Source organism: Oncorhynchus gorbuscha, linkage group LG07 (assembly GCF_021184085.1).
Source record: "Oncorhynchus gorbuscha isolate QuinsamMale2020 ecotype Even-year linkage group LG07, OgorEven_v1.0, whole genome shotgun sequence".
Lineage (NCBI taxonomy): Eukaryota > Metazoa > Chordata > Actinopteri > Salmoniformes > Salmonidae > Oncorhynchus > Oncorhynchus gorbuscha.
Window position 1 is genome coordinate 42,170,594 of NC_060179.1, and position 26,494 is coordinate 42,197,087.

The 26,494-nt window shown below is 44.9% G+C and overlaps 1 protein-coding gene across 1 annotated transcript in view; it reads right to left on the reverse strand.

Moving 5' to 3' along the window:
* Positions 1-25,453, reverse strand: part of LOC124039878 (TANK-binding kinase 1-binding protein 1-like) — a 125,834-nt gene extending 100,381 nt beyond the window's left edge. Inside the window, exon 1 of the mRNA XM_046356385.1 lies at positions 24,917-25,453. The gene's annotated coding sequence lies outside the window, so the exon portion shown is untranslated. The remainder of the gene's footprint in view (positions 1-24,916) is intronic.
* Positions 25,454-26,494: the final 1,041 nt, after the last annotated feature.

Below are 26,494 nucleotides of genomic sequence, written 5' to 3' on the forward strand. Positions count from 1 at the left end.
CATCACAGACATCCTAAAGTGTGGTGTCATATGTTTCTTGTTGAATATGTAATAAAGTGAAACAAGTATGCTTCAAACTACAGATGTAAGGGCATTGAAGTGGTAAACATAATGTCATAAAAGATGAGGAAATACATGTACAATGGTTAGTTTTAGCCACATCAGCCTATTAAAACATCATGGTAGAGCAGAGAGGACTTGTGAGAGCATGTGGCTTTGCAACACACAGGTGTTTCATCTCTACACTGGGATAATGTTAACAATGAGATGCCACACAGGCCTCATGCCGCTCAGGTAGGAGGGTAGCAGAAATAAATGGGGAAAAAAAACACAAAACGAATGAAAAAGAACACAGGGCCAAGGTACTTCAGGAGCACACAGACATCAAAAATATCCCTGGCATCAATATTTTCAACTGGCTCGGCTTGCTATCACAGCACCACCAATTTCCATTTATTAAAGGGCGGATAGAATTTCTATTGCGAAAGGTGGCGGGAAACAGCCGATTCATCGGCCAAATCCTGTCGGAAGCTCCAGCACTGTGTTTGTTAAAGTGAAAATCAGGAGATACCCCATTTGTTTGAGTTCCTCTACAAAAACCTTTTTACAGAGTCTAGCCTTCCATAGTGTGGCTCTGTCGTCGACTCCCTTGTGAAGAGGAATAATTTGAGCACCATGATCATGTGAAGTAGAGGATGGTAATGGCCACACTAATGATCTGCAGCTTGGTGAAGAAGTAGTGCATGTCGTAGACACACGTAATCACACGTAATCTGGTCAACTGGAAATGTTGGAAATTCATTTTTACAAATATTACACAATGCATTTACATGCAAAGAGAGAGAGCACAGTATGCCATTATTGTGATAACCAGATCCATGGCTCCACCCACCTCTTCACACAAGTGGAAGTAGCAGGATGGTGGCCCTGGAACAGGTGATGAGGAAAATGATGAACACCAGGAACAGGAACCCAGAAGAGCTGGATGAAGATGCAGCCGAAGGGGTGGATGCCCCCCATGACGATTCCAGGCATGGGCGTGGTGAAGAAGGAATGTTCATGGATCTATCGAATGCTCTTCTTAGTTCGCACTGGCTGCTCAATCACCTGGAGCATAGAGAGTAGCATAGAAACTCGTCAAGGCATTGTTAGACCCTTGTTAGCGTGCCATGTTTTCTTTGATTGTTATGTCAGTGTGAAAGAGGTTGCAAACACGGGGGAAAATGCACAGGATGTAAGATGACCTGAACGAGTTATTCATACAAACAGTATGATTGATATGTGACGCTCACAGGCTTCTTGAAGCTGAAGTAGGCAAGGGGCACGGAGATGCCATACTACAAATCCAAGATGGCCACCAGCATGCCGAAGGGGATGTCTGCCAAGAAGCCCTCCACCGACAGGATCAGGTTAACCAGGAAGAGGTCTGCAAACAAGATCCTGAGAAGGAGGGAGAGAAAAGGGGTTGGGGGTGGGACAGCGAATATCTCAAAGGAAAAATTGGCAACCACGGCACCCTCAAAGTCTAGACATGTTTACAGATTTTGCTGATCTAGGGTCAGGTCCCTCCAGTCAATATAATTTAATTTATTATGATCTAAAAGGCCAAACTGATCCTAAATCTTCATCGGGTCCAGATAAGACAAGCTGATCCTAGCCCCCCGACACAGAATAATTACTGGGGACTGAGACCGGAGGGTTGCGAGACACTGTGGCCCCGTTCAATGACATCTTGGAAAGAGCTTACCCAACTACTCTGAGGCAGTGGTTGTGTGGCTAGCAGAGGCAGAGGCAGAGTTGTGCTTGGCAGATCTAAAAGAGAGCCACAACATTATTTGAATGAGAATTCAGTCCACTTGACAATTCAACAGAATTCAGTATTCTTCATGCCGATGATTTGTACAACTAGAGACAGATAGCAATACAGTACAAATAGATCAAAACATAATATGGAATGCAACGCAGATACAGATGTGTATGTGGTGGTTTCAATTTGTTTTACTACAGATAGCTAGCTCTGTCCATGTTTTTCCTAGAAAATGTCTATCTGATATTATAGCTAGCTAGTTGATGTTGTTCTAGCTAGCTCACCCAAAGCAGGCTTTTCTCCTCCTTGCTGGTCTGCAGATGCATGACTACATGATCATGATGTCGTGGCTTAAACATTTAATGGACATTGCACTAGAACAACTAGCTAGCTATATCAGATGGACATTGTCAGGAAAAGCAGCTCAGACCAAGCCATTAAATGTCTATCATTGCATTGGTTTGACATTGACATCTAACTATCTATTTAAGAGAGAATCTGAGCGATCTCACCTCTTTATCACTGCAGCAGTTTGATGTCATCTCTTCTGGGTACTGCAACACCCTGATTGAAGCAACTGCACATCTCATTTTCTCCCCCATCCCCTCTTGATTGCACAGGGACCTAGCCCGTTTACCTCAAAACATTGCTAGCAAGCCAACTAGCACACCAAACAACACACCAAATACACAGAGCAAACAATACGTTTGTAAACTAATGTTAGTTTCGACCAAATGACAAGTTCCTATATAGCTGTAGACCTATTGCTCTGTTACACAACAAAGAACCTCTAGATACATGCTAGCCAGTTTTAATGCTAGCTAGCATCATCTCTGTAGCGGTTATACTATGTGGAAATACTCTTTTTTTTATTCCAACACCTTGCTCTAGCTTTCAACTAATTTGATTCCTATTTAGCACAGTGGAAAGCGTGCTTCCAAGACAAGCCCTTGCCCCCTGTATGAAAGTAGGTTTCCAGAAAGATATCCACAAAATAGAAGCTATTAGGGAAGTAGCCTGTATGCAGATACCAAAACAGCTTGGACAAGCAGTAGAGTTGGTTCTTATTAAGAGTAGCCAAACAGAGAATGAAGGAAAGGTGAGGCCACTCCCTTCCAGAATGAATAAGTCATAACAGAGACTCATCTGAAGCAAGCGCTCTGATGGAGGAGCACTGTGTCAGGGCGGCTGCCCGTGGCAAGCCCTACCCAGCTAGCACAGTGGATCTGGGGCCGATTCATTCTGAGAGTCGGGGCACTCGGCTGAGAGTCAGACTCGGCCGATGTCATGTGGTCCGCGCCATGTGGCCGCCTTTGGCAGTATTACTTATGGCTACAATGCGGGGATTGAACTCGGGCAGACTTCGGTGTGAAATGTATTACTTAGGGCTCGGGCTGATTGAGGCTACTAATATTTCATTATTTATTTTTCTCATTGTTTCTGTGACCAAAAAATACAATTAACAAACATTTAAATTAATTTCTTTACGAGTCCTGTGTAGTATTTTACTGTTTTGATACTTTCCGTAAGGCAATTGAAAGGCATTAAAAACTTTGTGGATGGAGCCTCTTGAGAGGCGCAGCGGTCTACGACACTGCATCATTGTCCAAACTGCGTTGTTACAAATGTTGGTTCGGGACATGCATGAGGCGACGCACAATTGGCCCAGCATCGTCCTAGTTAGGGGAGGGTTTGGCCAGCAGGGATGTCCTTGTCCCATTGTCCTGTATCGACTCCCGTGGCGGGCAAGGCCCATGCACGCTGACATGATCACCAGGTGTTTCCACCGACACAAAATGTTTTTTTTTTGTGGATGGGTATAATTTGTTTGTATAAAATGTATTTAAAATCTGCATCTGGCCGCTTCTGGGGTGATTCTGGGAAGATGCCGGCAAAGTCGGCTGAATTCCGGTAGACGGAAACGGCCCTATGTACTTGGGCCGATTCTGGGCAGTCATTCACTTGATTCAATCAGTTCCAGCCCCAGGAAGAGGGCCGCTTCTGAGCTGATTCCTGATTGCTAGCTGGGTACTAGGGAGGAAATAGAGTAGAAGGAGAAAAACATAAGTAGGGATATATAGAGAGCGGTGGGCTAAAATGCTGATCATTGCTAGTCGGATCCTGGTCAAAATGTTGGGGTTGGGCCAGGATGGAGTTTGGGAAAACCCTGGTCTCGCTGGCCAAGCTGGTCTGAACAGCATGTTCTTGCTGCTAATAAACCAGCATTTGTTGCGTTTTCGCTGGTGACAAGCCTTCATTGAGTTTTCACCGGTGATCGGCTTTCACTGTGATTTCACTGGTGACCAGCCTTTGTTGTTTTTTTTCCCGCTGGTGACCAGGCTTCATTGTGTTTTTTGTTGGTGACCAGCCTTCCTTTTGTTTTAGACAATGGTGACCAGCATAAACTAAAGCAATACTCGCATCAATTCACATTATGCTAGCTTGCAAAGTGATGTTTAATTCCTATTGGAATCCAGCCAGAGTGGTTTCCCATAATCTGCTTTCAGAATGACTGTCAGGGTTAGAATTATGAATAAATGAGAGTACCTAATCAATGTAAATGGGAATAACCATTTCAGTAATGGGTGCGTTTAGAAACATTTATGTTATTTATCTTTGTGAAGCATGAGAAAAATTATGTATTAATCAATCAATCAATGGAATTGCAAAATACAGACATTGAATCATTTTTTTTTTATTAACTGCAATTGAGCATGCTGGAGTCAACCTCATGTGGGATTTGTACACACAACTTCTTGGTTGCCAGAAACCTGAATTTCCCACTACACCCCTTGATTTGTGGGTGTGATAAAGATTGTTAAAAGATTAGAACCAATAGACATTTGCTCGTTTGTCCCTGTGGAGGAACCCTTTTAGGTGCCACATAGAACCCTTTTATTTGTCCCTGTAGGTAGGGGAACCCTTTTGATCTCCATTTAGAGCCTTCTTATGAAGAACCCTCTGGTTCCAGGTCGAACAAATGACAGCTTCTACAGTTATACTTATAGGATACTACAGATGTGCTTATGGAACACACCATCATTTGACAGTAAATTACTGGTTACTGTTGCAGTAAAAATTCAGTTTTTTTTTTTTTACAATTGAATTGTTATTGTTGTAAAATGACTTGTTGTTGTTTACCTTACTTTCACTACACTATGAAATGTAGGTGGGGGCAATGTGCTGGCAGGGGCTCATTAGCATATTTGGGGGCATGGACAACAATATGTTGCATTTGTGCAAGTGATGTACCAGTTTAAGTGGTTTTATCCTTATCTTGATGAAGGTTAAACACCTCATTTGTCCAATGCCATTTTTACAATCTTTGTAAGAGCTTGGAATGACCAAGCGCTGCACTGTTAAGAGGTTACTGTGCATTATCCAGTAACGTAATAGCAGTTAGTAAATGGAAGTAACACTAGTGAGGTCCAGAAAACTTACTGTCAACTTGCTGCAAGTAGTTATTGTAAACTTCACCACATCTTACTGTGGCTGATCTCTGTCACACTCACTGACCTGATGGTGTGGCAGGAAGGTCATTTTTCTGCCAATATAGAGGTTGAGGCCAGGTGAGGCTGGGTCCTAAGTGTGCTCACCACAAATAAAGCTTAACAGTTGCCACCTAATGTCATAAGCTTTCTTGTAATCAGAAAAGGTATTTGAAGGTACAGTGAGCTACTGCAGCTAGTTGCATGTATGTTACTGTGCATTTTACAATAACATTCTGACACTTAAGTTGCCAGTATGTTACTGGCAGTTAGTTGCCAGTGAGTTACTAGCAGTTACTGGCTATTAAGAGACTGTGAATTGTACAATAACTTATTGACAGCTGGTTGACAAGTAACACAAAATTCACAGCAAGTTCCAGGCAACTAACTTCCATAAAGTTACTGGGAAATGCACAGTAACTTCTTAACAGTGCAGTTCTTTCATGTCACAGTGTTAAAACACTTCCACTGACGGTTGGCACAAATAAACAAACACTACAATAGGGCATCATTGATTTTGGCCCAATAGGCCTGGCATATTCCCATGTTTAAGGAGCTTTCCATTTTGATTGGGTTATTTTGCCTATAAACATTTAGGCTTATCTATAAATTTCTTTTTACAAACAACTCTGCATCTCTGCCCAGCCTGGCAAGAGTGGCCAAAGGGGTCTATAGCATCCTTAGTGGCTCTGAAAGTGTGTAGAGAATATTCTCAGCTGCTGGCCTGCTCTCCAGGCACCATCGCATGAGCCTGAAACCACAAACTGGCCAAACTCATGTTTCTAAAAATGTATTTAAAAAATGTATTCAAAGGCACTGAGTAATTTTTAGTTTAATTAATATTTAATTCTAAGTAAGTCAAAGCCAATATATTAAACCATTATAGTCTAGAATTTGCATATAATAAAGTGTTGTTTAAATGTTGAGCGCTTTATGTCCCTACCTGCATATTGTGTCGCACTCGCAAATGCTTCACAATGTATTTCTTTGTAGGCTATAACCTTGAAATAATTAAAATAATATAGCCAAAATAATTCATTTTAGTTTTTTTAGCTTCCCTGTCTGGCTCCAGACCTATTTAGTGTCTATAATGCTGTTTATAATTACAAGTAGCCTATTTGAAATGATGTGTGCTTCTTACATTCATCTCATATTTATTCAAATGTTTTACATTCTAATCCAAATGGTTTGGTTTCAATGCTTCAAAACCAAAACGGTAGGTCCAGGTCATCACAAAAATAGATGGGTGTTGGTTGTGATTTTAATGAATGGAGCGAACTTGGAGCGGCAGTTTTTTTTCCTGTGAGCGCGGAGCTGATTTTAGCAGAGTGGTTGGAATGGACATGGAGCGCCGGAGCAGTGCGGGATAGGCCCCTTAGTTCCAGTGAAGGAAAATCTTAACGCTATAGCATACAATTATATTCTAGACGATTCTGTGCTGACAACTTTGTGGAAACAGTCTGGGGGGCCCTTTCCTGTCTCAGCCTGACAGTGCCCCTGTTCACAAGACAAAGTTCATACCAAAATGGTTTTTCGAGATCGGTGTGGAAGAACTTGAGTGGCTTGCACAGAGCCCTGGCCTCAACCCCATTGAACACCTTTGGGATGAATTAGAACGCCAACAACAAATACAAATCTAAAAAGTTAAAGAATGGAATTAAAAATATAGAAGTATTAGGAGGAACAATGTTGGAGTTCATAGTATAAATACACTACCGATCAAAAGTACTATTTTCTACATTGTAGAATCATTTGGAAGACATCAAAACTATTAAATAACCCATATGGAATCATGTAGTAATCAAAAAAGTGTTAAACAAATTCTTCAAATAGCCACCCTTTGCCTTGATGACAGCTTTGCACGCTCTTTGCCTTTTATCAACCAGCTTCATGAGATAGTTACCTGGAATGCATTTCATTAACAGGTGTGCCTTCTTAAAAGTGAATTTGTGTCATATCTTTCCTTCTTAATGCATTTGAGCCAATCAGTTGTGTTGTGAAAAGGTAGGGGTGGTATACAGAAGATATTTGGTAAAAGACCAAGTCCATATTATGGCAAGAACAGAAGCGAAGAGAAACAACAGTCCATCTTTACTTTTAGCGAAGAAGGTCAGTGAATACAGAAAATTTCAAGAACTTTGTAAGTTTATTCAATTGCAGTCGCAAAAACCATCAAGCGTCATGATGAAACTGGCTCTCATGAGGATCGCCACAGGAATGGAAGACCCAGAGTTACCTCTGCTGCAAAGGATACGTTCATTCATGTTATCAGCCTCAGAAATTGCAGCCCAAATAAATGCTTCACAGAGTTTACGTAACAGACACAGCTCAACATCAACTGTTCAGAGGAGACTGTGTGAATCAGACCTTCATGGTCGAATTGAGGGAAAGAAACCACTACTAAAAGGACACCAATAAAAAGAAGAGACTTGCTTGGGCCAAGAAACATGAGCAATGGACATTAGACCGGTGGAAATTTGTGCTTTGGTCTGGAGTGCAAATCTGAGATTTTTGGTATCAACCGCCACGTCTTTGTGAGATGTGGTGTGGATGAACGGATGATCTCCGCATGTGTGGTTTCCCACCGTAAAGCATGAAGGAGGAGGTGTGATGGTGTGGGGGTGCTTTGCTGGTGACACTGTCTGTGACTTATTTAGAATTCATGGCACACTTAAACAGCATGGCTACCACAACATTCTGCAGCGATTCGCCATCCCATCTGGTTTGGACTTGTTTTTCAACAGAACAATGACCCAACACACCTCCAGGTTGTGTAAGGGCTATTTTACCATGAAGGAGAGTAATGAAGTGCTGCATCAGATGACCTGACCTCCACAATTCCCCGACCTCAACCCAATTGAGATGGTTTGAGATGAGTCGGATTGCAGAGTGAAGGAAAAGCAGCCAACAAGTGCTCAGCACATGTGGGAACTCCTTCAAGACTATTGGAAAAGCATTCCAGGTGAATCTGGTTGAGAGAATGACAAGAGTGTGCAAAGCTGTCATCAAGGCAAAGGGTGGCTCTTTGGAAAGGCACAAAACTGTCAGAGGAAAAACGAAGCCACGAGGTCGAAGGAATTGTCCGTAGAGCTCTGAGACAGGATTGTGTCGAAGCACAGATCTGGGGAATGGTACCAAACAATTTCTGCAGCATTGAAGATCACCAATAACACAGTGGCCTCCATCATTAAACGGAAGAAGTTTGAAACCACCAAAACTCTTGCTAGAGCTGGCCGCCCAGCCAAACTGAGAACTCAGGAGAGAAGAGCCTTGGTCAGGGAGGCGACCAAGAACTCGATGATCACTCAGAGCTCTAGAGTTCTTCTGTGGAGATGGGAGAACCTTCCAGAAGGACAACGATCTCTGAGGCACTCCACCAATCAGGCCTTTATAGTAGAGTGGCCAGACGGAAGCCACTCCTCAGAAAAAGGCACGACAGACTGCTTGGAGTTTGCCAAAAGGCAAAGACTCTCAGACCATGAGAAACAAGATTCTCTGGTATGATGCAACAAAGGTTAACTCTGTGGCCTGAATGCCAAGCGTCACGTCTGGAGAAAACCTGGCACCATCCCTACGGTGAAGGATAGTAGCGGCAGCATCATGCTGTGGGGATGTTTTTCAGCGGCAGGGACTGGGAGACTAGTCAGAATCGAGGCATAGATGAACGGATCAAAGCACAGATGAATGAAGTCCTGAGCACTTTGGAGCAGGTTCTCAGACTGGGGCGAAGGTTCACCTTCCAACAGGACAATGTTAAGCACACAGCGAAGACAACGCAGGAGTGGCTTTGGGATAAGTCTCTGAATGTCCTTGAGAGGGGTGAACAGGGGCCAAGTCCAATTTCTTCAGACTCCTGAGGTTGAAGAGGCACTGTTGCGCTTTCTTCACCACACTGTCTGTGTGGATGGAGCATTTCAGATTATCAGTGATGTATATGCTGAAGAACTTGAAGCTTTTCACCTTCTCCACTGCGACCCCGTTGATGTGGATGGGGGCATTGAGGGAGAGGTTATTTTCTTGGCACCACTCCGCCAGGTCCTTCATCTCCTCCCTGTTGGCTATTTTGTTATCGTTGTTAATCAGGCCCACCACTGTTGTGTCGTCTGCAAACTTGATGATTGAGTTGGAGACATGCGTGGCCATGCAGTCATAGGTGAACAGGGAGTACATGAGGGGGCTGAGCACACACCCTTGTGGGGCCCCTGTGTTGAGGATCAGCGTAGCGGAGGTGTTCTGGCCAACCCGAGTTTCAGACCCAGGGTCCCGAGCTTAATGATAAGCTTGGAGGGTACAATAGTGTTGAAGGCTGAGCTGTAGTCAATGAACATCATTCTTACATAGGTATTCCTCTTGTCCAGATGGGATAGGTTAATTGTGCAGTGCGATGGCGATTGCATCATCCGTGGATCTATTGGGGCAGTATGCAAATTGCAGTGGGTTTAAGGTGTTGTGTAAGGTGGAGGGGATATGATCCTTAGCCTCTCAAAGCACTTCATGATGACAGAAGTGAGTGCCATATGGGGATAGTCATTTAGTTCAGTTACAGTAGCTTCGCTTGCTGGGGTACAGGAACAATGGTGGACATCTTGAAGCAAGTGTCAACAACAGACTGGGATAGGGAAATTTAATTTGTGCATAAATGCTCCCGCCAGATGATCTGCACATTCTCTGAGGACACAGCTGGGGATGTCATTGAGTCGGCAGCCTTGCGAGGGTTATCACGCTTAAATGTCTTACTCACATCAGCCACGGATAATGAGAGCTCACCATCCTCGTGAGCAGTGGTGGCCCTCGTTGGAGGCACTGCCATCTATTCACGATTTTTGGTTTGGATAGGTTTTAATCGTAACAGTGGGAACAATATCCCCTATGAACTTCATGATGAACTCAGTCATCGTGTCAGTATATCCGTCAATGTTATTCTCAGACGCAACCCGGAACATATCCAAGTCCACGTGATCCAAAAAATCTTGAAGCATAGATTACAACTGGTCAGACCAACATTGCACAGTCCTTACTATGGGTTCTTACTGTTTGAGTTTCTGCCTATAGGAAGGGAGGCACAGAATGGAGGCGTGATCTGATTCTGTAGATATATTAATAACATTTTCTGAAATTACAATGCAAAAATATTACATATATAACCTTTAATATAATTACATTGTATTGTACTGTATTACACCATATAAAAGTATAAACTCTTGGCCAAAATGTGTTTAATCTGTTGTTAGTAATATTGATTAAAAAATATATATTTTTAAATAAAACACTTTTTGTTGATCTGGCCATGGACCCCATCAGTACATCCGCGGACCCCTACTTTGAGAATCCCTGGTCTAGCTCTGGTCAAGCTGGTCTGCAGTTTGATTTTGTATAATTATTTGTTTCAATATCTGTGATTTGCATGCATACGTACATGTACATACAGCACATGTAACAGTGCCTTGAGAAGGTATTCATACCTTATTCCATATTGTTGTGTTACAACATTCCAAATTCTTAAAAGTTTTTCCCTCTCCCGTCTAGACACAATAACCCATAATGGCAAAGTGAAAATTTGCCAAAAGTGAAATACAGAAATATCTAATTCACATAAGTATTCACACCACTGAGTCAATACTTACAGCTGTGAGTCTTTCTGGGTATGTCTCTAAGAGCTTTCCACACCTGGAAACATTTTCCCATTACTATTTTCAATATTCTTCAAACTCTGTCAATTTGGTTGTTGATCATTGCTAGACAACCATTTTCAGGTCTTCAAGTCGATTTATGTAAAAACTGTAACTCGGCCACTCTGGAACATTCACTATCTTCTTGGTTAGCAACTCCAGTGCAGATTTGGTCTTGTGTTTTAGGTTATTGTCCTGCTGAAAGGTGAATTCAACTCCCAGTGTCTGGTGGAAGGCAGACTGAATCTAGGACTTAGCCTGTGCTTAGCTCCATTCTGTTACATTTTCTATCCTGAAAAACCTTAACAATTACAAGCATACCCACAACATGATGCAATCACTGCTATTCTTGAAAATATGGAGTGGGGTACTTAGTAATGTGTTGTATTGGATTTGCCCCAAACAAAACACTTTGTATTCAGGACAAAAAGTTAATTGCTTTGCCATATTTTTTGAAAGTATTAGTTTAGTGCCTTGTTGCAAACAGGATGCATGGAGCTGCGTTGGGAAGTAACTCTTTAGGTTACAACGTTATTACAATTAAAAGTAAATCGAAACATTACTGTGGAAAATAACTATTTTGTTCGTTACATTACTTTTGCGTTACCAAAAACAGAAAACCCTCTGGAAATGCCTTGCATGTGTTGGACATTGTTATGTCCTATAGAGGGCGCACACTACCTTAGAATGGCTTGCGTACTTAGTACTCATGGTGAAAATCCCTGACTGGTTCAGCAGAACTACAAAGGCTGTGTACAAACACACAGTTTCAACAGCTGTCGAGGTGACTGGTCTCAGACGTTCCCGCATGTGAAGAAACCGCATATGGAGATCCTGGGCTGGCGAGGTTACATGTGGTCTGCGGTTGTGAGGTCGTTTGGACATACTGCCAAACTCTCTAAAACGAGGCGGCTTACGGTAGAGAAATGAACAATCAATTCTCTGGCAAAAGCTCTGGTGGACATTCCTGCAGTCAGCATGCCAATTGCACACTCCCTCAAAACATTACTTTGTAATGTGTTACCCCCAACACTGTTGTGGAGTAACTACAATGTTGTTGATCCATCCTCAGTGTTCTCCTATCACAGCCATTCAACTCTGTAACTGTTTTAAAGTTCCCATTGACCTTATGGTGAAAATCCCTGACTGGTTTCCTTCTACCTTGCATCTAGGAAGGACACCTGTATATTTGTAGTGACTGGGTGCTTTGATACACCATCCAAAGTGTAATTCATAACTTCACAATGCTCAAAGGGATATTCAATGTCTGCTGGTGTAACAGCGTTCGTCTGTTGAATGAAGAAAGTCGGACCGAAATGCAGCGTGTAGGTTACTCATGACTTTAATGAACAGAATAGCGGTACATGAAAATAACTGAAATACAAAAACAACAGAACGGAACGTGAAACTAATTACAACCTATCTGGTGACTACAACACAGAGACAGGTACAAACACCCATGAATTACAAAGCGAACTCAGGCTACCTAAATACGGTTCCCAATCAGAGACAACGATAAGCACCTGACTCTAATTGAGAATCGCCTCAGGCAGCCAAGCCTATACCACACCCCTAATCAGCCGAGATCCCAAATAATACAAACCCCAATACGAAACACAACATATAAACCCGTGTCACACCCTGGCCTACCCAAACATATAACAAAAACAAAAAATACAATGACCAAGGCGTGACAGAACCCCCCCCCCCTAAGGTGCGGACTCCCGGACGCACCTCAAGAGCATAGGGGGTCCGGTGGGCGTCTGTCCATGGTGGCGGTTCTGGCTCGTTCTGTCCATGGTGGCGGTTCTGGACCCCACTCCATTAATGTCCTATTTCCTCCCCTTCGCGTCCTGGGATAATCCACCTTCTCCGCCGACCATGGCCTAATAGTCCTCACCCAGATCCCCACATAACTGAGGAGCAACTCGGGACAGAGGGGCAGCTCGGGACAGAGGGGCAGCTCGGGACAGAGGGGCAGCTCGGGACTGAGGGGCAGCCCGGGACTGAGGGGCAGCCCGGTACTGAGGGGAAGCCCGGTACTGAGGGGAAGTCCGGTACTGAGAGGAAGCCCAGTACTGAGAGGAAGCTCAGGCAGGTAGTAGGCTCTGGTAAATCCTGGCTGGCTGGCGGAACTGGAAGATTCAGGTTGACAAGCAGATCTGGAAGAGACTGGTTGTCTGGCGGCGCTGGGCTGACTGGCGGCACTGGCGGCGCTGGGCAGACTGGCGGCGCTGGCGGCGCTGGGCAGACTGGCGGCGCGCTGGGCAGACTGGCGGTGCTGGCGGCGCTGGGCAGACTGGCGGTGCTGGCGGCGCTGGGCAGACTGGCGGTGCTGGCGGCGCTGGGCAGACTGGGAGCACTGGCGGCGCTGGGCAGACTGGGAGCACTGGCGGCGCTGGGCAGACTGGGAGCACTGGCGGACTGGGAGCACTGGCGGCGCTGGGCAGACTGGGAGCACTGGCTGCGCTGGGCAGACTGGGAGCACTGGCGGCGCTGGGCAGACAGAGCACTGGCGGCGCTGGGCAGACTGGGAGCACTGGCGGCGCTGGTCAGACTGGGAGCACGGGCGGCGCTGGTCAGACTGGGAGCACTGGAGAGGAGAAAAGCTCCTGCGCTGAACAGGCGGGACGCACTGGAGGCCTGGTGCGTGGTGCTGGAACTGGTGGTACTGGATCGAGGACACGCACAGGAAGCCTGGTGCGGGGAGCTGCTACCGGAGGACTGGTGTGTAGAGGTGGCTCTGGATAGATCGGACCGTGCAGGCGCACTGGAGCTCTTGAGCACCGAGCCTGCCCAAGCTTACCTGGCTCGATGCCCACTCTAGCCCGGCCAATAGGAAGGGCTGGTATGTGCCGCACCTGGCTCTGCACCCGCACTGGAAATACCGTGCGCTCCATAGCATAACACGGTGCCTGCCCGGTCTCTCTAGCCCAACGGTGAGCACAGGGAGTTTGCGCAGGTCTCCTACCTGGCATAACTATTCTCCCTTCTAGCCCCCTCCCAATAATTTTTTTCGCTCTGCGTCGCCATGTTTTCCTTTTTAGACTCCATTCGTCTATAGCCCTCTTCGCATTGCTGTAGGGGATCCCAGGCGGGCTCCTGCACTCGCTCTGGGTCGGCTGCCCACCTGTCGATTTCTTCCCACGTCGTATACTCCATGCTTCTGCTGTCCATAACGTCGTTGCCAGTTACACGCTGCTCGGTCTGTGAGAGGTGGGTGTTTCTGTAACGGCGTTCGTTCGTCTGTTGAATGAAGAAAGTCGGACCGAAATGCAGCGTGTAGGTTACTCATGACTTTAATGAACAGAATAGCGGTACATGAAAATAACTGAAATACAAAAACAACAGAACGGAACGTGAAACTAATTACAGCCTATCTGGTGACTACAACACAGAGACAGGTACAAACACCCACGAAATACAAAGCGAACTCAGGCTACCTAAATACGGTTCCCAATCAGAGACAACGATAAGCACCTGACTCTAATTGAGAATCGCCTCAGGCAGCCAAGCCTATACCACACCCCTAATCAGCCGCGATCCCAAATAATACAAACCCCAATACGAAACACAACATATAAACCCATGTCACACCCTGGCCTACCCAAACATATAACAAAAACATAAAAATACAATGACCAAGGCATGACAGCTGGTCTTTATGGTTGAATCTGTATTTGAAATTCACTGCTCGACTGAGTCACCTTACAGTGTCTGGGTTACAGAAATGAGGTAGTAATTTTTAAATAATGTTAAACTCTATTATTGCACACAGTGAGTCCATGAAACTTATTATGTGACTTGTTAAGCAAATGTTTACTCCTGAACATAAAGGCTTGCAATTACAAAGGGGTTGAATACTTATTGACTGAAGACATTTCAACTTATCATTTTTAATTCATTTGTAAAAAAATAAAAAATAAAAACATAGAATAACTCCACTTTTACATTATGGAGTATTGTGTGTAGGCCAGTAACAAAAAAAAAATCTCAATTTAATCCATGTAACACAAAACATTTTGGAAAAAGTCAAGGGGTGTGAATACTTTCTGAAGGCACTCAATTAATTTATGTTACACAAAAACAAATAACGTAAATGTTTCTAAAGTAATCCAATCTGTTAGTTGAACTTATTGCACTCGTTACTGAAATGGTTGTTCCAGTTTAGATGGTTTAGGTAGCTATTTATTCATCTTTCTAACCCTGGCAATCATTCTGAATGCAAATTGTGGGTGAATAAAATGTCCACTTGTTGGATATCCCCACTCAGGCTGGATTCCAATAGTAATTAGACATCACTTTGCAAGCCAGCATAATGTTATTTCAAATCAAATCACTTGATGCTGGTTTTGCGGGTGACCAACAATTCTGGTATGCCTGTGACCAATCTCCAAAACACAGCATAGGCTGGTCACCAGCAAAAACACAATGATGACTGGTCGTTAGTGAAAACACAATGAAGGCTGGTCACCAGCGAAAACACAACAGTCTATGCTGGTCTATGCGTTTTTTCCAGCACGGGGTGATTCTAAATTGACAGCATGCTCTTGGGGAAACAAATTGGCTAGACATTGACCGATATTTGTTACGCTCATATCAAGCAAAGCTTTGCAATAGAAACAGGATACCTCGAGCTAATGTCTATGTGTTGCAGTGAAAAGCACAGTAGCACAAACACCCATGGCATGAAGTGTGCTAGTTGGTTTGAAATTATTGTGCTCTTGGGAAACAACATTCGGGCTGGACACCGACTGGTATTTTATTGTGCTCATGTTAAGTCAAGCACCCAGCAACACTGTTGTGTAATCATCCAACAAACACTATTATCGGTCACACTTCAAAAGGCGTCATTGCGTTTCAATTTCCCCCAGTGGCTATGCCTGAGGATCTCTTTATGGTCAACTGGATTCTGGTGTTTGTCTTAATGGTTAATTACTAACAGTTAGTAAGAGAAACAGAGCATCCACTGTCTCTGGTAGTTGGTAAAGCTCTGTGGAGGAGCTAGCAACGACAATGACCCACGTTAACCCAATATTGTTCGGACAGCAACTGAATGAGAGAGAATGTTCCTCCTTCCCACACAACTCCACAGAAGTTATAAACCATTGATACTGAGTCACCTCAGGTTGAAGTTGGAAACACAGAGAGGAAAAGGCCTGTAGAAAGTGTCCAAGCACCTTCACAGATTTGCTAGGTGTGTTGTTATGCACTACTTTTGAAGGAAGAAGGAATAGATCAGTGCCACAACTGCAGTCACTCTCTCTCTCTCTCTCTCTCTCTCTCTCTCTCTCTCTCTCTCAATCACCCCTTGCGACCCTTAAAAGCAGCCCCTTAATATTATATCATGTAGCAGGATTCCTGCTCACCCTCCACCCTCATCATCAGCTAAATTTGAAAGAGTGTGAGTGGCTTACATAAATGTATAGCAGCATCATTGTTGAATGGGCGAGGCAGAAATGAGTAAGACATATGTTGGAGAGACATGGAATTTGTTTTATATACATGGGCAGGCTATGCTGTGAGTCACATTAGTGCCGTTTCTTGATTGGTAGTCAGCCGTGCTTATGAAGGCATTACACATGTACAGTTAAGCAGAGAGCCCAGAGGTAGAGCAAATTCAGGTCTATGGTGATGAGGCCGTGGAGTGAGATGAATGGCCTCAATATGCTTGCGTGCTAGGCAGTCTTGCATGTATTGGGTGTATTAAAGGCACATCACTCAGATCTACTCTATGGTGGTAGGCTTTGCAGCGGTTGATCTCATCTCACTGCAATATGGGTTTAGGGCAGTGTTGGGCAGCCAAGAGGTGAGACCTCTAGTAATCAAAGTTTTGATTGAAAAGATGAAATAAAAGCCTGCACCAAGCATATTTCGGGTAAGACTGCCTCCTCCTGGTATTGGGTGTTCCAATTCTAAAGTATTGATTGAAAATTAGTTGCTAGATTGTTAGAATCAGGTGCGTTACTGATTGACTGGTACAAAAGTCTGCACCCACACCGGCCCTCATAGAATTCAAACGTTATAGGCAATCGAAGGGAAAGAGTTGACTCAGGTGACAGGGAAGAGAAGCTGCAATTTCCAGACCAATTCGATTCCAATTGAGCTAGAAATGCGAAGTTTAACGACGAGTCATGCTTAAACCGGCTAATTCAATGTGTTACTCACCCTCAGCGGGCTACCTTTCGGAGTAAAACACTCTTTCTATTCAGCACTCCTTGCTGTGTGGTGCCAAATTGCTCACTCTCTTTAATCCATGTGCATCAGGCCTTTGTTACCGCTGGAGAGCAAGGACACTTGGTGAAGGTCACACTGCACAATGTAGCGCAAACTGTCTTAATTAATCGACTGAAGCAATCAGCTGCTTGATTGGTAAGGCCTCTGATTATGGGGGACCCATTAAAAGCCAGTCAGGACAGACTGCTACTTTGGCCAGAAACTGGAGAGATTTGTGTACTATGGGACCTCTGTTGGGCAACATGGGTCTGGACCAGCAAATGGCCATATCACTTTCACACATGATGAGGTAACTGGTAAATACATGTCCCCGTGGTTGTCAGTGGTTTGGAGGTGTATCCTTCTCACCAAGGCTCCCTATGGATTCCTTGTTGGTCTCCTGCTTTAGAGTATGATTGTGCTTCGTTTCCCTTAAAGGAAGCAATTAAGCCTCAAAATAGACATACTAACAGGTACATCATCTCCACAGTATGCGCCGTTCATGATACACCAATAATAACAACGATAATACAGTTCTGCACTCATAATTACAGCTCAAACACAACACTTTACATAAGACATCAGAAACATGCCGAGATGCTCCCACAAGCCAATTTAAGGGTGAGAAAAGCAAAACATGGTTAACTGAGAAAACAAAGTGAAACACAACAGCCCCGTGAGAGTCTGCAGTAGTTACAGTGGCAAGAAAAAGTATGTGAACCCTCTGGAATTACCAGGATTTCTGCATAAATATGTCATCAAATTTGATCTGATCTTCATCTAAGTCCCAACAATAGACAAACATAGCGTGCTTAAACTAATAACACACAAATGATTGTATCTTTCTTGTCTATATTGAATAAATCATTTAAACATTTAAGGTGTAGGTTGGAAACACTATGTGTACACAGAAGTAAATCAACAACAGAATGGCTTCATCAGAAGAAAATACGCCTTCTGGAGTGGCCGAGTAAGAGTCCTGACCTCAACCCGATTGAGATGCTGTGGCATGACCTCGAGAGCAGTTCACACCAGACATCCCAAGAATATTGCTGAACTGCAACCGTTTTGTAAAGAGGAATGGTCCAAAATTCCTGACCGTTGTGCAGGTCTGATCCACAACTACAGAAAACGTTTGGTTGAGGTTATTGCTGCCAAAAGAGGGTCAACCAGTTATTAAATCCAAGGATTAACATACTTTTTCCACCCTGCACTGTGAATGTTTACACGGTGTGTTCAATAAAGACATGTTATTAGTTTATGCAGACTGTTTGTCTATTGTTGTGACCTAGATGAAGATCAGATCAAATGTTATGACCAATTTATGCAGAAATCCAGGTATTTGCAAAGGGTTCAGATACTTTTTCTTGCCACTGTATGTGATTGGCGATTAGCAGGTAGGCTAACACACACAGTGATTCAGTCACTTAAATGAGCCCCTGCACAGACAGACAGGCCCTGGCGGGACCAGCGGAGAGCCGCGCTGCAAATGAAGTGCACAGTAATCAAGTCAGCCTCTGGCCCAGAACACCATTGATAACACAAGGGCCTGCAGGGAAACAGGCTAGGTGGTGGGGGTTGGAGTGGTGGGGGTCATTCTACAGTACCACCTCTCTCCTCTCAGTGCCACGGGTTATCAGATTCTTATTAACAGGCTAATTGAATGAGCTTTTAGTTGTTCACTGTTGAGCCACTGACTGCATGGACTAAGTATTATTGACATAGTGAATTCCGAGGCCAGTTTAAAAGCATGAGTGTCATGCAGGTGAAAGAGGACCCAAAAGCGACTTAACAGAAACAGAGTTTATTTAAGTCCAAACAGGGAATAACAGAAATCCTCTAGTCTGTTAACTGGAGAAGCCATCACAGACTGCAGGTGGAGATCGCAGGCCGTAGTAGACAGAGACACCTGCTCACACGCAGCATCTGATGAAGGCAAAAACACGACAGGACAGGGCGAAACGAATCACAGCATGGTGAATACTAAACAAGGAACCGACGGGACAGGAACGGAACACAAAGGAATAAATAGGGACTCTAATCAGGGGAAAGGATCGGGAACAGGTGTGGGAAGACTAAATGATGATTAGGGGAATAGGAACAGCTGGGAGCAGGAACGGAACGATAGAGAGAAGAGAGAGCGAGAGAGTGAGAGAGTGAAAGGGGGAGAGAGAGGGAAAGAACCAAATAAGACCAGCAGAGGGAAACGAATAGAATGGGGAGCACAGGGACAAGACATGATAATAAATGACAAACATGACAGTACCCCCCACTCACCGAATCCTGGCGCACTCGAGGAGGAATCCTGGCGGCAACGGAGGAACTCATCGATGAGTGAACGGTCCAGCACGTCCCGAGACGGAACCCAACTCCTCTCCTCAGGACCGTAACCCTCCCAATCCACTAAGTATTGGAGACCCCGTCCCCGAGAACGCATGTCCATGATCTTATGTACCTTGTAAATAGGTGCGCTCTCGACAAGGACGGGAAGGGAAGACGAACGGGGTGCGAAGAAAGGGCTTAACACAGGAGACATGGAAGACAGGATGGACGCGACGAAGATGTCGCGGAAGAAGCATCGCACAGCGACAATTGACGACCTGGGAGACACGGAACGGACCAATGAACCAGTCAACTTACGAAAGCTGTCGTAAGAGGAAGGTTGCTGGAAAGCCACACTCTCTGGCCGCAACAATACCTTGGACTCTTAATCCTGCGTTTATTGGCGGCTCTCACAGTCTTCCCCGCAGACAAAGGCAGACCGGTAATGAAGTCTAAGGCGATGTGAGACCATGGTCGAGAAGGAATGGGGACGGTCTGAGATTGCAACTTAGTCTGCGCGCAGTCCGAACAAGCAGCCACGACGCGTGTCACGCTCCTGAGTCGGCCACCAAAAGCGCTGGCGAATAGACGCAAGAGTGCCTCGAACACCGGGATGACCAGCTAACTTGGCAGAGTGAGCCCACTAAAGAACAGCCAGACGAGTGGAAACAGGAACGAAAAGGAGGTTACTAGGACAAGCGCCGCAGTAGTGTGCGTGAGTGCTTGAACCTGTCTTTCAATTCCCCAGACTGTTAACCCGACAACACGCCCATAAGGAAGAATCCCTCGGGATCAGTAGAAGCCACAGAAGAACTAAACAGACGGGATAAGGCATCAGGCTTGGTGTTCTTGCTACCCGGACGGTAAGAAATCACAAACTCGAAACGAGCGAAAAACAACGCCCAACGAGCTTGACGGGCATTAAGTCGTTTGGCAGAACGGATGTACTCAAGGTTCTTATGGTCTGTCCAAACGACAAAAGGAACGGTCGCCCCCTCCAACCACTGTCGCCATTCGCCTAGGGCTAAGCGGATGGCGAGCAGTTCACGGTTACCCACATCATAGTTGCGCTCAGATGGCGACAGGCGATGAGAAAAATAAGCGCAAGGATGAACCTTATCGTCAGACTGGAAGCGCTGGGATAGAATGGCTCCCACGCCTACCTCTGAAGCGTCAACCTCGACAATGAATTGTCTAGTGACGTCAGGAGTAACGAGGATAGGAGCGGACGTAAAACGTTCTTTTAGAAGATCAAAAGCTCCCTGGGCGGAACCGGACCACTTTCTTGACAGAAGTAAGAGCTGTGAGAGGAGCAGCAACTTGACCGAAATTACGAATGAAACGCCGATAGAAATTAGCGAAACCTAAAATGCAACTCGACACGTGACCTTGGAACGGGCCAATCACTGACAGCTTGGACCTTACGGAATCCATCTGAATGCCTTCAGCGGAAATAACGGAACCGAGAAAAGTAACGGAGGAGACATGAAAAGAGCACTTCTCAGCCTTTACGTAGAGACAATTCTCTAAAAGGCGCTGTAGAACACGTCGATCGTGCTGAACATGAATCTCGAGTGACGGAGAAAAAATCAGGATATCGTCAAGATAGACAAAAACAAAGATGTTCAGCATGTCTCTCAGAACATCATTAACTAATGCCTGAAAAACAGCTGGCGCATTGGCGAGACCGAACGGCAGAACCCGGTACTCAAAATGCCCTAACGGAGTGTTAAACGCCGTTTCCACTCGTCCCCCTCTGATGACGAGATGGTAAGCGTTACGAAGGTCCAACTTAGTAAAGCACCTGGATCCCTGAGAATCTCGAAGGCTGATGACAAAGGGGAAGCGGATAACGATTCTTAACCGTTATGTCATTCAGCCCTCGATAATCCACGCAGGGCGCAGAGTACCGTCCTTCTTCTTAACAAAAAGAACCCCGCCCCGGCCGGAGAAGAAGAAGGCACTATGGTACCGGCGTCAAGAGACACAGACAAATAATCCTCGATTACGTTCGGGAGCCGACAGAGAGTATAGTCTACCTCGAGGAGGAGTGGTCCCCGGAAGGAGATCAATACTACAATCATACGACCGGTGAGGAGGAAGGGAGTTGGCTCGGGACCGACTGAAGACCGTGCGCAGATCATGATATTCCTCCGGCACTCCTGTCAAATCGCCAGGTTCCTCCTGAGAAGTAGGGACAGAAGAAACGGGAGGGATGGCAGACATTAAACACTTCACATGACAAGAAACGTTCCAGGATAGGATAGAATTACTAGACCAATTAATAGAAGGATTATGACATACTAGCCAGGGATGACCCAAAACAACAGGTGTAAACGGTGAACGGAAAATCAAAATAGTCTCACTGTGGTTACAGATACTGTGAGAGTTAAAGGTAGTGTCTCAAATTTGATACTGGGAAGATGACTACCATCTAAGGCAAACATGGGCGTAGGCTTGTCTAACGGTCTGAAAGGAATGTTATGTTTCCGAACCCATGCTTCAACCATGAAACAACCCTCAGCCCCAGAGTCAATCAAGGCACTGCATGTAGCACATCCAGCGTAGATGGACCGACATAGTGGATCTAGATGAAGAGACCTGAGTAGTAGCGCTCACCAGTAGCCCTCCGCTTACTGATGGGCTCTGGCCTCTTACTGGACATGAATTAACAAAATGTCCAGCAACTCCGGAGGCACAGGCGGTTGGTGATCCTCCGTTCCCTCTCCTTAGTCGAGATGCGATCCCTCCCAGCTGCATGGGCTCAGTCTCAAAGCCAGAGGAGGGAGATGGTTGCGATGCGGAGCAGGGAAACACCGTTGATGCGATCTCTTCCACGAGCCCGGTGACGAAGATCTACCCGTCGTTCTATGCGGATGGCGAGAGCAATCAAAGAGTCCACATCTGAAGGAACCTCCCGGGAGAATCTCATCCTTAACCACTGCGTGGAGTCCCTCCAGAAAACGAGCGAGCAGCGCCGGCTCGTTCCACTCACTAGAGGCAGCAAGAGTGCTGAAACTCAATAGAATAATCCGTTATGGACCGTTCACCTTGGCATAAGGAAGCCAGGGCCCTAGAAGCCTCCCTACAAAAACTGAACGGTCAAAAACCCGAATCATCTCCTCTTTAAAGTTCTGGAACTTGTTAGAGCAATCAGCCCTTGCCTCCCAGATAGCTGTGCCCCATTCTCGAGCCCGGCCAGTAAGGAGTGAAATGACGTAAGCAACCCGAGCTCTCTCTCTAGAGTATGTGTTGGGTTGGAGAGAGAACACAATCTCACACTGCGTGAGAAAGGAGCGGCACTCAGTGGGCTGCCCGGAGTAGCAAGGTGGGTTATTAACCCTAGGTTCTGGAGGCTCGGCAGGCCAGGAAGTAACAGGTGGCACGAGATTCTGGAACTGTCCAGAGAGGTCCAAACCTGAGCGGCCAGGTTCTCCACGGCATGGCGAGCAGCAGACAATTCCTGCTCGTGTCTGCCGAGCATGGCTCCTTGGATCTTGACGGCAGTGTAACGAGCGTCTGAAGTCGCTGGGTCCATTCCTTGGTCGGTTCCTTCTGTCATGCAGGTGAAAGAGGACCCAAAAGCGACTTAACAGAAACAGAGTTTATTTAAGTCCAAACAGGGAATAACAGAAATCCTCTAGTCTGTAGAGGGGAATAACTGGAGAAGCGGCCACAGACTGCAGGTCGCTTCCGGGTATAGTAGACAGAGACACCTGCTCACACGCAGCATCTGATGAAGGCAAAAAACACGACAGGACAGGGCGATACACAATCACAGCAAAAACACGACAGGACAGGGCGAAACGCAATCACAGCATGGTGAATACTAAACAAGGAACCGACGGGACAGGAACGGAACACAAAGGAATAAATAGGGACTCTAATCAGGGGAAAGGATCGGGAACAGGTGTGGGAAGACTAAATGATGATTAGGGGAATAGGAACAGCTGGGAGCAGGAACCAGAATTATTTAGAGAGAAGAGAGAGCGAGAGAGTGAGAGAGTGAGAGAGGGAGGGGGAGAGAGAGGGAAAGAACCAAATAAGACCAGCAGAGGGAAACGAATAGAATGGGGAGCACAGGGACAAGACATGATAATAAATGACAAACATGACAATGAGATGAGATGCATGCCCTTCAGCTGGTAAGCGTGGATCAAAGATGTATTTTTCCATCTCTCTGATGGAGATCTGGGGGAGATCTTACACAACTCTCCACCAGGGTAGAAGATCAGTTAGATAGAGACATAATTTAAGTAAAATGCCTTTGGCTTTGACAGAGCTATTTTTGATATTTCTGAAAAGTGGGAATTAGGCAAATGTTTCCATCACAGCACTTGTATTTTTTGTCTACTTAAATTATGCGTTGAAAGCACATGTTCTGTAAGTCTGGCACGAAGTCTGTCATTCCCATGTGCTGTACATGACTACTAATTCACAAGGACCCTGGCTGTCAGAGAACCCCAAACCACAACCTAAAACACAATCAATCTACAGTTGAGATAAACTCCAAACCTTTTCTCTCTCTTCTGAAACCAAAAGTCCTATTTAAACTTGCCAATCTTTCGATAATGTAAGTATTTCAGCACCAATTGCAACTGTAGAGACACTGCAGCCCACTCTCCAGTCCACTCCACAACAGTCTACTGGACAATAAGTCCTTTATCCTCTCAAGGCAACCTCTGATTCCCTAAATATCTAGTGCCTGCAGTACTTTAATTGAATTTGTTATCAAGCTAGGCACTTCATACAGGCTTCCTCGATGACTGACACCAGAAATAACAGAACATCATGCATCATCCCTGTAAGAGACTGCAATTGTATTTCGTCTTTAGATAAAGTGTACAGTATATGCCGCTATTACATGCACTATTAGGACTTAAGGCCTATCCACGATTAAAAATGCCTTTAGCTCACCTCAGAATGAACGTCCTTCTCTATCCAATTACACCTTGGGTCATGTCACATTCCTCTTTACGTTCCAGATTTTGCTACCGTGGTTTCCATTCGACTGATTTCATTCCAAGATCACACGGTCTGTTCTTAGTTGCACGTCATTATACTATGGTTGTTCTACAGCCTACCAAACACTTCTGACATAACTGGAGAACGAAAGTCGATCTTCAACAAGATCCAACAAACAGACGCCCCATGCCTATACTGCTGTTCACATAGCCTAAAGGTGCCTTCCTTTCAACAGTGTACAAATGATCAATAAAACACTATCTTCATGTATTTATTGGTATTGAATTGTAATTAGTCCAGCCACCTAAATGAGTGGTCTACGGATAAATAAACCTGCACGGTTTTGACAATTGAATTGCAAAGCTATACCTTTTAGTTTATGTAATCTAAATTTGCTTAGAGCAAATTATTTGATAATCTATTCAAAATATTGTATGAGCATCCCTCACCTACGTGGCGCTTGAAGTTGGACGATTTCTGTGGCCAGGATCAGACGATAACTCCATCCATTTGAGGTGGTGATGTTGTCAAAGCACGCGCGTCTCCTTTAAGATGCATCAGCTTTGTTCAAGAACACTGCTAATTTATGGTGTGTTCATTAGCAGCTGATGATTAATCAATATTTGATCCATGTGTTACGAAGTCTACTAACACAAAACATGCATGGGAAATATTGTGCTTTTTTTCTGTGCAATCTGTAGGATCACGCGTATACACGGAGAGCGCTGCTTCTTTCACATTCCCAACCTTGTCTGCCTATGTGTCTCCATGCACTCACATCTGAAGCTATGGAATACTCTAGTATCACTGTATGATACATCTAATCTACTGATAATACATGGTAATAAAAAAGGCGACCCCATCCTCACACGCTCCCTTTGATCGATCTGGAGATGCCATTGCTCAAGAGGGGCAGTACACCCAAAAAAGCGCAAGGTTGCGGCGAGTCCCAATGTCCGTTGATAGTAGCCAGTGTTCTTCTGTTCTCTCCTTCCGCAGTTCGGTAACTGCTGCTCTATCTGGAAATCAAACACTTTGTTCTCGATGGGGGTGGATTCTTGTAGCGGCAATAGGAGCTTCATATGGCTCCAACACGCAGCAGCAGCACATGTAGTCCAGCGCATAAGAACCAAATATGCTGAGATCGTTCGACTTTATGATACAAGTATCAAACTTGGTACACTAACACTAGATACCTTAAGGAACATTCTATAGATTGTAACCTTTATTTAGCTAGGCAAGTCAGTTAAGAACAATATCTTATTTACAATGATGGCCAAAACCGGGCAACGCTGGGCCAATTGTGTGCCGCCCTATGGGGCTCCCAATCATGGCAGGATGTGATACAGCCTGGAATCGAACCAGGGACAGGGACGCTTCTTGCACTGAGATGCAGTGCCTTCGACCACTGCGCAACTCGGGATTGGAGGCAGTCTCGGATTTCCTGTTAGAAGAAAATAAGGTCAAATCATTTCAAACAATATCAAAATGATATCTACCAAATAAATAAACAGTAAGTTTGCACACGTTTTCACCACTTTTCTACTAAAATGTTAAAGGATAAGTATATATGGCATCTTTGGGCCATTTAATTATTTATGGAGATATGTACAAAAGCCCTCAGAGTGGAGCAGCATACTACTAAGATGAATTTGATCAACCAAGTTGATTTTACCCATTGACTCTCTCTCATTACAACACGCTTGTCACTAATTATCAGAACTGCCTACTAATTGGTTGACGGTGTAACTGGAAACACTTATGCTCCTCTATATTTGACTGCAAAACATAAAACCGTGCTATTTTCACATACAGTGCATTTGGAAAGTATTCAGACCCGTTCCCTTTTTTCACATCTTGATACGTTACAGCCTTATTCTAAAATTGAATTCATTTTTCCCCCCTCACACATACCACACAAGGCACACACCTGCCTGTATAAGGTCCCACAGTTGACAGTGCATGTCAGAGCATGCTGTGGGGCTGTTTTTCAGCAGCAGAGACGGGAAGACTAGTCAGGATCAAGG